Source organism: Embiotoca jacksoni, unplaced genomic scaffold, assembly GCF_022577435.1.
Source record: "Embiotoca jacksoni isolate LCO1_2020_lvr unplaced genomic scaffold, fEmbJac1.0.p SCAF_25, whole genome shotgun sequence".
NCBI classification, from domain to species: Eukaryota; Metazoa; Chordata; class Actinopteri; family Embiotocidae; genus Embiotoca; species Embiotoca jacksoni.
The window spans coordinates 1,958,802-1,971,336 of record NW_027185376.1 but is presented as its reverse complement, the minus strand read 5'-3'; the positions used below and the strand labels follow the sequence as shown (position 1 = coordinate 1,971,336).

The 12,535-nt window shown below is 40.6% G+C and overlaps 1 protein-coding gene across 1 annotated transcript in view; it reads left to right on the top strand.

Moving 5' to 3' along the window:
- ptprn2 (protein tyrosine phosphatase receptor type N2) overlaps positions 1-12,535 on the top strand; it is a 123,332-nt gene that overhangs the window by 835 nt on the left and 109,962 nt on the right. The window lies entirely within an intron of this gene.

Sequence of the window (12,535 nt, the reverse complement as noted above, 5' to 3'; positions counted from 1 at the left end):
GGGAAGAGGCCATATTTTATACTCAGACTTGGCTGGCTTGCATTTTCATTACCCTTGATTTGTTCTTCCAGCTCTGCCTCAGACATTGTGAAAGAGAGTGGCAAATGTCCAAATATGATATATATTCGAGCAGCCATTGTGATAATTGTGTCCTTTTGTTAAGACAGCAAGAGATTAAAGGATTCATCTTCCTGCTTAAGTGGTGTCTGAGTTGAAAGAAGAATCTCCTCGGTTACCACCGCCAATTTTACACTTCTAATCACACCTACTGGTCCACGATCAGCTGCCAGAACACATGACAGCATAAACTTTATCATGAGCTGGAGACGAATATAAGTCTCCGGCTGGCACTAAAGCTCTGATGATTCATACAGATGCTGAGATGCATCATATTCTGTATATTTAGAACAGGAGGGTGTCTGCTCCTTTTAATTAAGGTACATTTTTCTTATTTTCTATTATACAGTGGGCAATTTTTTTTGGTTCTCGTAAGGCTATCAGGTTAACAAACATGCAGTTTTACATAGAAATCCTAGAAATTGCTGTTTTCTCAATGGGGTTTTTCTCCCGGCAAGTTGGCTAATTTATGCTTACAAATACTTGTAAATGAGTCCATGCTTATTCCCCGAGTGCATTTCTCTCATTGAATCCTCAGTGTGTTTTTCTGTGTGTGTGTGTCTGTGGACGAGGTCTTCATTGTCAGAGTGTGGCTGAGAGTTGGGGATGGTTATTGTTTTTAATGAGTCCCACTGCAGATTACGCAGTGCCATTGGGAAGTTTTAGGATGAAAGTGTGCTGGCGTGATGTAGCTGCCTTGTTTTCATATCATAATAATAATAATAATAATCATAAACACAGTGCTTTTATGGGTACAGCATACTGTTTGTGAAGGAGAGAGACAGAGAGAGTGTGGTGTGTGTGTGTGTGTGTGTGTGTGTGTGTGTGTGTGTGTGTGTGTGTGTGTGTGTGTGTGTGTGTGTGTGTGTCCCCCGCATGTCTTGCATGTCTGGGACCACAGACGAGGAAAACTAAGTCTGGAGCTGCACACTGTGATTATGCAATTAATTGCTGTAATGTTTAAACAGTGGTGTGAATTTGACCGCGTAAGACTTTTCATAGCGCCTGAAAGGAGGTCAACTCTTAATGCCCTTCAACAAACGTCCAAACCTATTTAAAATTCACAGAATTTGACTTGTCAATGTTTGAGTAAGAGAAAAGCGGGCAGCAGAAATAAAGACGGACAAAAAGGACCGCACACATTCGAAGCAGTTCAAACTCTCTGCTATTCTGACCTATGAAGCCAAAACGCAGTAACTTAACTTACGTTTGCTCAAAATTGTTATTCGACCTAAAAAAAACAAAAAAAAAAGGTAACAAAATCTGTCATTATGGAGAAAAACAAACAAACAACTAAACTCCTGCTAATGCTAACTAGCAAAGCAGAACAGCAATAATGATCTTATCTTGTCACTCTTGTTATATCTACATGGCTTGTGTTTCTATGCTACCTTTAAAGCACAGATTTAAACCTATTCAGTTTTGAATTTGTTTATGATAAACTTTATTTAGATAGAATATTTCATTCAAAAGTTTCTCTTCTATTTTGGGGGAAATTGTAAGGCAAAGAGGATCTGCATTTTAATTGATTTTGTTTTAAATAATTTATGTGTTGGCGGTAAAATGATCAGCTTCAAATGTATGAAGCAATTCAAGTAATGAAGCATTACAGTTGTTTTCATGCAGTTTGCCAGCCTGAAATATCTAAACATGTATGAATTCATGTTAGAGACAAAAAACTGAACTTGTGCAATTGTGTAATTAGCTGTATGTATGTTAGCTGTGTGGAACTGTCAACTCTGCTTTTGACCCCAGTGGAATTCAGGTTTGTAAACCTGATTTATGTATTAAATTGTAGATTAAGTTATAATGGAGTTTAAAATAGGCCTTGTTGGTATTGAAATTATGGCGATCGGTGTTTGCGAAACACTTCCGTGTTCTCCTTGCAACTGTAAATTAAGATTCAGTTCATTTTCTTGAAACAAAATGATTTAGATGGACAGAAACGTCAATTAACACATATTTATTGGGTCTTTCATAGGTGTTATGGTAGTTATGTTCTTTATCAGCCTAAATATAGATAACAAGTCCTATAGTTAGCTGCAAGTTGGCTGCTTGCTGCCTTTCATAGAGCACAGTAGTAGCCTGGAGGCCACATCTGACTTAAGTGGCTTATATTTACTTAAATGCTTTCAAGGATGACATAAACAGCAGCAAATTTGACAGACTTAACAATGCTGTTATACAAAAAGATGGAGTTTAATCGAGGATTGGCAACTATTCCTCCGAGCTGTTTTCCTGAAGTGCAGGAAGGTTAATGCCTTGTTTACGCTAAGTTAGAAAAAGCATAACTTTGATAATGAATCTATTGACAAGTGAAGAGAGTCTAGCCAATGAAAGATTTGCAGAAATTGATTTTGTTGCACATTAACACTCTAGTGCCTTTGCGATCGGTATTTTCTATCAGGATTGTTGTTAGAATTCTGCTCATCTGTGGTGTGTTTGCAGAGGTTTGGCGGTGCCCTGAATCCCAATAACAACTTCTAAAAAAAATTAAAAAATCCCACAGACGGTTAACTAGACAGGCAGCTGTTCTCCAACCGCAAGGTCGTGTTTTATTGAGCAAGAAAAATTTACTTTCAGCACCTGTTTTCAAAACAGGCTATATCAACTGATGACGAAAAATATCAATCTAATGAAAATAGCTTCTGAATAGCTTTTGGGATTTAATAGAAGGAAGACACGTCAGTCTGACTTCCACCAAGGCGGTAGGACGATTGTCATGATGCACACACAAATCTAGCAGGAACACAGAGATCAGACCGAGCACAGAGTTTAACACCGAAATTCAGGCATTAATCACTGCGTATTGATTGTGCTGATCGGTACAAGCTTTAAGGGATTCTGTCTCAGCTCACCTAAACCCACTTTATAGAAACAGCTGTCTCTTACAGTGAAATTACAGCGCGTTAAAGGATGTATTGATGATTGAGATATGTGACACGGTTGCTTATCTCCAAAACGAACTTGTAGACATTGTGCTTTCATGTCGGGCTGCTGGCTGTTTTCATTACAGCTGGCTATCAGCAGCCATCGCCTAATATACCCAGACAAGTTAGATTTGATTCATAGGCTGCTGAGCTCTATCTATTTTGCCACGGGCCTCTGTCATCCAATAGATATCAGGACTGAGTGGTGATATCAAATATCTTATAGTAGTTATAAATCATCTGAGGGGATTGAAATGTGCAGCGGTATGAGGATAGATATTTTACAACTGTGTGAATTATGAACATGGTATATATCCAGGTGAGTTAGAGGTCTTGCCTCTCTGGAAGTGGTCTGTTTTCATCCTATATGGGTTGTGTTGACTTATTATTTCCAATGTTGCTAGGACGCTCTCCAGTTCTCCCATGGCACCAGTTATTGCAGTGTGGCTTACGATCAGAGAAAACGTACCATAGTTCACATGTGAAAGCATTGCGCTGAGTGTTTTGGAGGTTTTTCGGTAAATTAAAACAGGTGCAAATTGGTGCGTGGGGATGGAATGAAATATAGGAGACAGCTAAAACTCTCTTTCACATCCAGGTTGTATGAATAAAGACAAATCAGTCTTGTTTTGATCAGTGACAAAATAAAAGCACGAGCTATGGAGGAAAGGAGTTGAAATGGAGGCTGCACTCAGTAACAGTGATAACATGCTAATGTTTAGCAGGTATCATCAGCAGTGCTAAACACAAAGCACACCGACACTGCTGGGAATGTCATTAGTTTTGTAGGAAGTTTGTCAAAAAACAAAGCGTGAGATGAATTTAAAGTTTGTCCCGAGGATGGCACCGAATACAAAGTCAAGGGATCAGCAAAGTTATTGCAGTTCCTCTTGAGGTAGAGATGAATGTCTCTATCAGATTTCACGGCAATCCATCCAATAGTTGGTGAGATATATCAGTCTGCACCAAAGCAGACGCAAAAGCTTTCAACAGCAACACAGGCAACACATTTCTCATAAAAGCCGAGACATTTCTGAATAATGAAAACTCCATTTCTAAATCTCTGCCCTTCTTCTACCGAGTCATAATTCAAGTAAAAACTGATTCAAGGATAAGATTTAATAGGACTGCCAAACTAATATAACCCTCCTGTGATGTCTCTCACCCTCAGAAAAGGTCGCAGTGCATTTCTCTTCTCTCTCAGGACGTCTGAGTCATCTCGACGGATCTGGTGGAGGGTCAGCTTGAAGCAGCCAGCATCGGCCTTCAGCTCACACTTTATTGACACTTCGGATGAGGAGCCTTTCTCGAATTAACTAAAGGCTTTTGGCTCATCTAAGAAATGGCAAACTATTTATTGGATGAGATTTTATGGTGCGGTACATCCTGTCTTTGTGCACATGGCGGTGCAGGATGGTTGAATGAGCATTTGGTGTGTTAGTTGCAAAGCCTGTTTTTCAAAAATTAATCTCAACAGCTGCAGCATTCAATATAAGTGTAATTGATCTAACACGAAGATTTTCTATCATCTGTTGTTGAATGTAATACATGCCTATTGATTCTAACTAATAAGCAGCACACAGTGTTGTAAACGACCTCGTTTCAGCTGCTCTGAACTAATGTGCAGCAGCTGAAGTCGTGTTTTTAGTGGCTCGGGATGACATGAATGACAGACTGATAAACTATTGAAGTGTTGCTGTTTTTTTGGGTTGTTTTTTTTTTTTAGATTGGTTGGCAAAATTGTATTTTTGAGTTCATTTCAAAGTGTGAGGACTGATTTTTGTGCAGAAACAACACCGACCGGGCCGTATATATTCTTGGCTTCGGCTGCTGCCACGGCCGGTGTGGCAGCAGGCGAAGTAGGGTGTTCCTTTGTGATTCAACAGACGCTCAGAGGAGTGCGATGGGAGCGAAGCGGCTGGTCTGTTTCCGTGTCTTTCGCAAGAAATGTCAGCGGCTCTTGAGTGGAACGATGTCAGAATTGTGTCGAAGAGACGAATCGAGGCGATCCGTCTCGTTCGGCTCTCGTGCGCCTTGGTTCGAGGTGGACCTGCAAGATATTCTGGGTCAAGGAGGAGGAGAGGCACCGGAGAGGCAAGGCAGGTTGTGTTACAATTTTTCAGGGGAAGACTGTTCTTTTACACGCAAAAAAATAAATAAATTAATATTTCAATAGAGGCTCTTTACTCCCTGAAAACCCGTAAGGTGGAAGAATATAAAGCATTATCACTACTATATTATCAAAATAGTTCTCCCCTTGGCACATCTTGCACACAACAGTGCAAAGAATGTGCTACTCATTGCGCTTTCTCGCCTCTGCACACACCTGAGCTATCACAGCCTCGAGACACGGAGGGTGTGAAAACATCCTCGGGCTTTAAAAGGAGACTCGGACGGCTCTGTTCTGCCTTCTCACGACCGCTTCAAGGTTCAAGTGAAATGGTGTTGGGAAAGGGGTCAGTCTGAAGGTCACCTCGGTGTTCCAGAGACAATAACACCGTAATGAGAATTTGGAAAGCAGCGAGTTGAGCGCTAGAATTAATCTATACTATCACAGTCGTGATTAAAGCAGTAATGTGCCTGTTTGGTGTTCGGGTGATGCTGATTAATACTCCGGAGCATTTCTCAGTGCAGCGGGAAAAGAAAATAAGTGTCGGAGGGAGGCGCGGCAATGGAAAGATGCTGAAAATCTCTAACGGGGAAGGTATTGTCCTACTTTTGTGATGCATTGATTTGACCACTGTCGTCTGTAAAGTACACAACTGACATTTTTTTCTGCTTGATTTGGCTCAGATCCACCAACAAATATTTAGTTTGCAGCTCGTCATGCCGAGCTTTAATGAAACTATCAGAGCGGTGCTGACATCGTTGATGGAGCCTGCCTCATAATTCATCTTTTTCAGTTGTGGTATTGCGAGGAGGCTCGTAGTTGTTTTGTGCAATTTCCCAACATTAGCAGTCTGATGAACTGTTGACCAACGTCAAAAGCCCCACTTATTATTATTTGGTACAGAACAGCTCTCAAGAGGTTTAGCTAGTGTCTTTCAGCTCATTGTTTTGGTTTTAAGCGTCACATTTTGTTCGTTGCGGTTCGCTCTCGGCTCTCTTATCGGGATTGCTTTTAGCCACAAAAGGCAGCTGTTTGGAGGGGGAAAAAAAAATACTCTGATAATCTCTGGCAAACCTACTGCATGCTACCGCACCGCAGACTAGTTATATTCATAGTACCCTACTTTTGAAATAAATGCTTTCCAGTTCATCTCAATGTAGGCTGCACTAACTTTAGACAGTCTAATGCAGATAACCAGCTTACTACTGGATGATTGTGAAACGTAACGGAAGAGTTTCAGGTGACGCTCACAAAAAGTCAGCTGTCACATATATGCAAGGTAGAAAATAAAATGTGGACAGTCACGGGGCTAATTCAGTTTTTTTTTTACATTGCATTCTGGTTATTTGATAGATGCTTTTATTCTGAAATAGTTTAGTTTGAAAGGAATTTGCGTGATTTTTGGAAAGATGTGTTTGTGTTCGTCTCCACCAACTAAAGCCGTAGAAACCAACCACCCATCTGTGATGAAAAGTGGTCTGATCAGGTGGAAGTTTTGAGACAGTTTCTTGCCAAAGTGGTCCTAAAATGTCCTGTGCTCTCAACAGCCACTGAAAGCACTTCATTGCACAGGTGGCACAGCTGAGCAGAGTCATCTGGCGCTTTGAAATGACCAAACAGGCACTAAAGTTTCCTGAGTGCAAGAAAAATGTCATTTCACCCGGATTTGCATGTCGATTGGCTTTCCATCTGCAGGAGCCCAAACACCGTAGCGCTGTGATGACCTGCACTTTAATTGAGGTTCAACCGGCACTCTCGGGAGTTAAACCCTCATCCCCATCTGGAGGAGTGGAGATTTCCCTCTGGGCCAGGTTGTGTTGGTTCACTTTGAGCTCCTCAGCACATGAGAAAGAGGACACTTAGCTGTTTGACTTGTTCTGGTTCTGCACTTCAACATCCAATCACACCTCAGAAGAGCGGAGAAAATCAAATGTCTGAACGACTCAACGCAGGTCGGGAAAAGGTCAAACCGGCCTATTTCTGGGCCCGCTATTGCCGCAGGAACACTGCCATCTTTAATTCATGGCCGTTGTCTGGGCTGTCGCCTCTGGCTGGCAGCTGAGTGACTGAGAGTGACCCGCCTGACTGGGAATTCTGAGAGAACTGTGTTTGGTTACCACTCTTCTGGATGTCAGGTGGCTTCACGTCAGGTCCTCGCTTCAGTCAAGGTCACCTCCAAGCACCCCGACTCCCCGCCTCAAGCTCCTCGTAATGATTTATTTTAAGCATCTTTAGATTTATTCTCTGACGCATTACATTTGCCCGAAAGGAAAAGCTCTTCTTTGCGTTTATTTGCTTTCAATATTTTTTTGTTGTTATTATTTATTTCTCTAACACGTTTAATCTTTCCTTAATTCTCTTTATTAATGTTGTGTTAGACCCTACCGAAATGCAATCAAAAATAATGATAACATTTTGTTAAATAAGATGCTGCAAATATTAGCCGATTAGCTCGAATAAGAGCAAACAGCTAGCCCAGCTCCGCCCAAAAGGTAACAAAATCAACCTACCAGCACCAATAATTATCACATATTAGCAGGTTATATCTTTTTCATTTAATTTTAAAACAACAATCTTACATGTTACAGGAGGTTATGTTTTTTTTGTTTTTTTTAACCCTTGGATAGAACCAGGAGAACTTGCTGCCAGCTGTAGTTTCAAACAAACAAACATGAAATTGGTGTCAAACTTCTCTCCTATCTCTGCAAGAAAGAGAAATAATATTTCCAAATATATTCTAAAACGGAAGCCTCAACAGTGGTATTCTAACACTTTTTGTGTGGTGTGGAAGTGAATTTTTCAAAACGTCATTCACTGTAGAAAAACGGTTTTCTCGTGAAATATAAAATGTCTTATTTAAACAACTATTATAACAGAGTCCTGTCATGTTCAGACACAAATTGCGTGCCGGATGTATAAAAATGTCATCATGATGATAAGCCGAATGGAGCTCGGTTTCTGACGAGTGACTTGCAGCTTTGGACAAGAACAGACTTGCTGGAGCAGAGAAAAGCTCGGAGCCATCTTTAATTTTAGCAGGAGAGCGCCTTAATGACACAAGCTGTTTAAATCTGCGGACATGGTGTCAAGCTGACGCTAATTTGCTTGCAGGTGATGTTCCTTTTCTGCTGTCCCTGCTCCAGCCGCGCTCGCTTTTCAATTCACTTGCACTTTTATTGCCGCTGTCGCCCGCTGCACTGTCCTGAAATGGCTTTTTTGGCTGACAGTACAGGTGCGTGTGATTAAAAAAAAAAAAAAAAAAAAAAAAAAAGGAAGTCGGGCGTCCTTGCTCGCAGCTCGTGTTTATTATAAAAGATACGTCGGTGGTCCCCAGAGAGTGAATGAAATATGTCCTTAACGGCAGCAGGCTCTGGGTGTGGCTGTCCTCGCTGCCAGATTCCCAGCATCCTCCTTGGCCCCTCAGACATCACAGATGGTATCCCGGCGTTGGCCAACCACCTGTGAGGGAAAGTGAACGATCAAGTCTCTGACTTCTTGTTCAGCCTTGGGTTTTTTGCCTCATCGGGACATATTTAATGTTCCGTGCAAGGTCAGCCAATCACGTTGGAGACGGTCTGAAGCAGATCCTTCAGACATAAATCTGCCCTGAGAAGAGTAATGAACGGCTTGATTATGCACAGGTGGAGATTAACTGTCAGATTAATATGGTTGTATAATTTTTTATTAATAAGACACACTTAGTCAATCTCATGTGACTGCTTCTCTTTAAATTACCTTAAGTGTGCTTTTGCCTCCTCTCTGATTTCACGGCCCCCGAGGCGGGAAACTGTTATGTCCCTGACACGGTGTGAGATTTTAGCTGAAGGTTAACAGTTTTTGGGTGTCACACATGTTGCTGCTCCTTGCTACTTATACAGTGGGTGTCCTTTCTGCCCTCAATACCAGTTAGATGTAATAAAGCAGGCGGGGGGTGGGGGGGGGGGGCATCATGGGAAAGTGTTTCTGTGTTGTGTGTGTAGAGGCCCTGGAGAGATCTGGGCTGCAGGTAATTGATCCAGGATCCCATTTCTAGAAGTGTTTTCGGTCTCCACAGTATGTTTCATTTCATTTGCAAACACAGAGTGGGTTGCACTTCTGTCTAGCTCCTGTTTAACCATCTCCTGAGAACAGAGGCCAGTAACTACCAGGATATCGTGTTAAAAAACTGTGAACTGACTCACCGCATCCTCTGACCTTCAGGATTGTCCCTGCATACCGAATTTGTAAATTAGGTCACAGCATCTATTTTGGGAGGGGAAGCTACTGCACATTTAGAGCACCTGTAGTTAGCGCTCATCTCCTGCTGCTGGTAACAATTACTTTCACTATCAATTAATCTGACGATCGCTTTTATCGTCTATTCGTTCTGAAGTGATACAATTTAGAGGTATTCGGTTTACAAAGATATAAACCAGGAATAAAAAGCAGTCTATCCTCAAATTTGGAAACAGGAAATTTATATTTATGTCATTTTTTACTGAATAAAAGACTGAAACAGCTAATTGCATATCTAAAACTACAGCAGTTAGCCAATAAATTAATTAGTCAGTTGACGTGAAAATAAGTAGCAACCGTTCTGATAATCATTTAAGTAATTTGTGAACAAAATTGGCTCCTTAAATCTGACTATTCGTTTTCAAATTTTCATGACTTCTGAGAACTTGTGATTAAAATGTATTACTATTTCCTCATGTTTTATAGACCACTGATTACATGCCTGATTGAGAGAAAACTGAAGGGGAAAAAAAAATAATCAGAGTATGTTTAGTAACAACTACTAACAACTAATTATCATGATCAACTAATGGAATAAACAACTTACCATTTCAGCAGGCAGTGAAACAACAAATAAGAGACATTTGAAGAGAAATGTTCAAATTTGACCATTTTTACTGGATTGCTTCAGGTTTGTTCACACAAGAAATAAATACTGGATTAAAAAGAAAAAGATTTCAGTTGGAAGAAAAGTCAAAAATCAACTATGAAGCACACAAATCATCTGTCAATCCTCTCAATCCCTTTGAAACTGTTGCCGGACTTGACTCGCCGTGTGTTTTCCCATTGATGAGCTCCTGTAATTGATCTGTGACGAGGTTGACATGGCAACAGAGCCTCAGCACTCAATAAAGAGTATTGAACTTTTTTTTTTTGAAAGGTCATTTTGTTTGTGAAATTATCTTGTACGCCTTGAATTAAATAAGACAATGTGGCTATTTTTTTCTCAGGATGCTTCATTAAGATTTAGCCTGGACACCTTTTCTTTTTTTCTTTTCTTTTTTTTTTAACAGCTTTCTTCTTCAGCCAGTTTTTTTTTTTTTTTTTTTTTGTGTCCCGCCTGAGGTAATCAGCAGCATCCACTGTGATTGCATTTTAATTAAAAGGCGCCATTTTAATCATCTCTGGCATGGTGTCGGAGAAAGGGGAAGCGCTGCGTTATCAATCCTACGTCCCTGCCCATCAAACACACACACACGCGCACTCACGCACACATGCGCACACACACATAATGTCGGACTAACTATGCTTGGCTGGATGCGTCATTAGTTGAAAGTCGTAATTAATATTGAGAGCTGACAAGGCCTCCCAGAGAACCCAATGAATTAAACAGGGAAGTGATGAGGAGGTAAAGTTGAATGGACTGACACTAATTGCACCAGCGCTGAGAAGATGCATGGTCAAGACGGATTACGTGACTCCTCAGACTGCTCTACATAAGTTTGGTCTTATATTTTTGTATTCTATAAAGTCTCGGCTAGTTAGAAGCAGTTATGTTATAATTAAGGCTGCGTATATCAACAAATAATAAGTTGATTGGGTGGTTGGTACGATTTTCAAATAATCTTGAAAAATTCAAATTTTTTACAGTCTGATTTTCATAAAGCCCAAAGAGACACTACAAGATGCTTTGCTTTGGCCAACCCAGTTCAAAACACTAATATATTCAGTTTACTGACAGTAAATCACTATGTATGACTACTTCAGTTTTATAGAGAATAAACAAATCCTCACAATTTAGAAGCTCGGACCGGTTAATTTTGCCCGAAAAAGAGACTTGAATTAATCATCAATTAGCCAGAGTTTCTGATTAATTTTCTGTTGATTGACTAATCAAGTAACTGTCTAATTATTTCAACCCTAATTAAAATTTTTGTCACAGGAAAGTCAAATAACTAAGTCAAAAGTAGGGGCGGCCCAATCATCTTTCCTCCCAGTCCCCACCCACCTTCTTTTGTACAGAATATTTGCCTATAATGAGTTGTTATTATATTTTTGCTTGTTCTATCCCAGGTAATTCAGATGCGTACCGCGTACATACACCACAGTCCACTTTATAAATGTATTTTTTGGGCCATATTTTTGGGCACCACAACAAGGTGACATATTACTACCTCATGCATATTACTTTAGCCATGTATCTTACATGGCTAACGTTTTTGCAGACAGTTTTATATTTACACATTCATACGACACAAGGGATCGTTCATTTGGAGTCCTTTTTCTGGCCACTTTTGTCGAACAATTTCTCATCTTTTAGCTCGGTTTTTGGTCTCCACTGGCTCCTGATGGAAATATCTGTCTCTTTATCTGCCAAATGCTCCGCTATGTTCACCAGCTGGTCTCTAACTGTGTCTGTCTGCTCTTTGGTGCTGGACAGGGAGCTGTCTTTTGTGGCTGGAAACAACACTGATGAGGGCAGTGAAATGGAGCCAAAAACAGTGAAGTTGCAAGCTGTAAAATCAAACATAAAAATATAGAGCTGAGGGGAACTACAGAGTTTAGGGCAGCTTTGTTGGCTTCAGAAAGTGCAGTTTGCAAGTGTTTTCTTTTAATGGTTCCCTGTAATAGAAATAAGCCGGAGTTATTGTCGTTACTTGCAAATGTAACCCAAAAAAAGACACAACATAATATATTGGTGGATAGGTATGGGGTGCTTCAGCCCATAATCTGTATATTAAATTGATGGATATACTAGCAGACTAATGTTCAGGTACAATGAGTTTGAAAAGCCACTAATGGTCTTGGTTTTGGAGCAGTAAGTTGCTTCTCTTGAGTTCAGGACATTCTGCCTTTCATTTTCGTCCCAGAGAGCTGAGCGACCTTACAGCTCTGTGATGATGCCTCTCTCCACCTCATTAAATGGCCATTTTGCTGACATATTGACGCCATTACCTCTAAAAGGCGTAATTTCATGAAATGTGCTCTCAACGCCTAAACAAAAATGGCTGCACATCGTGTCTGCAGGATGAGGTTCCCACGCAGTTTGGCTTCGAGAGAGGAACAGAGCACGGTAATGATGTTAATGTCAAACCTGGGAAGAAGAAACTCGAGCAAACTTTGAACAAGTGATGCCTGAAAAAGTTCCTCTCTCGTCCCGACC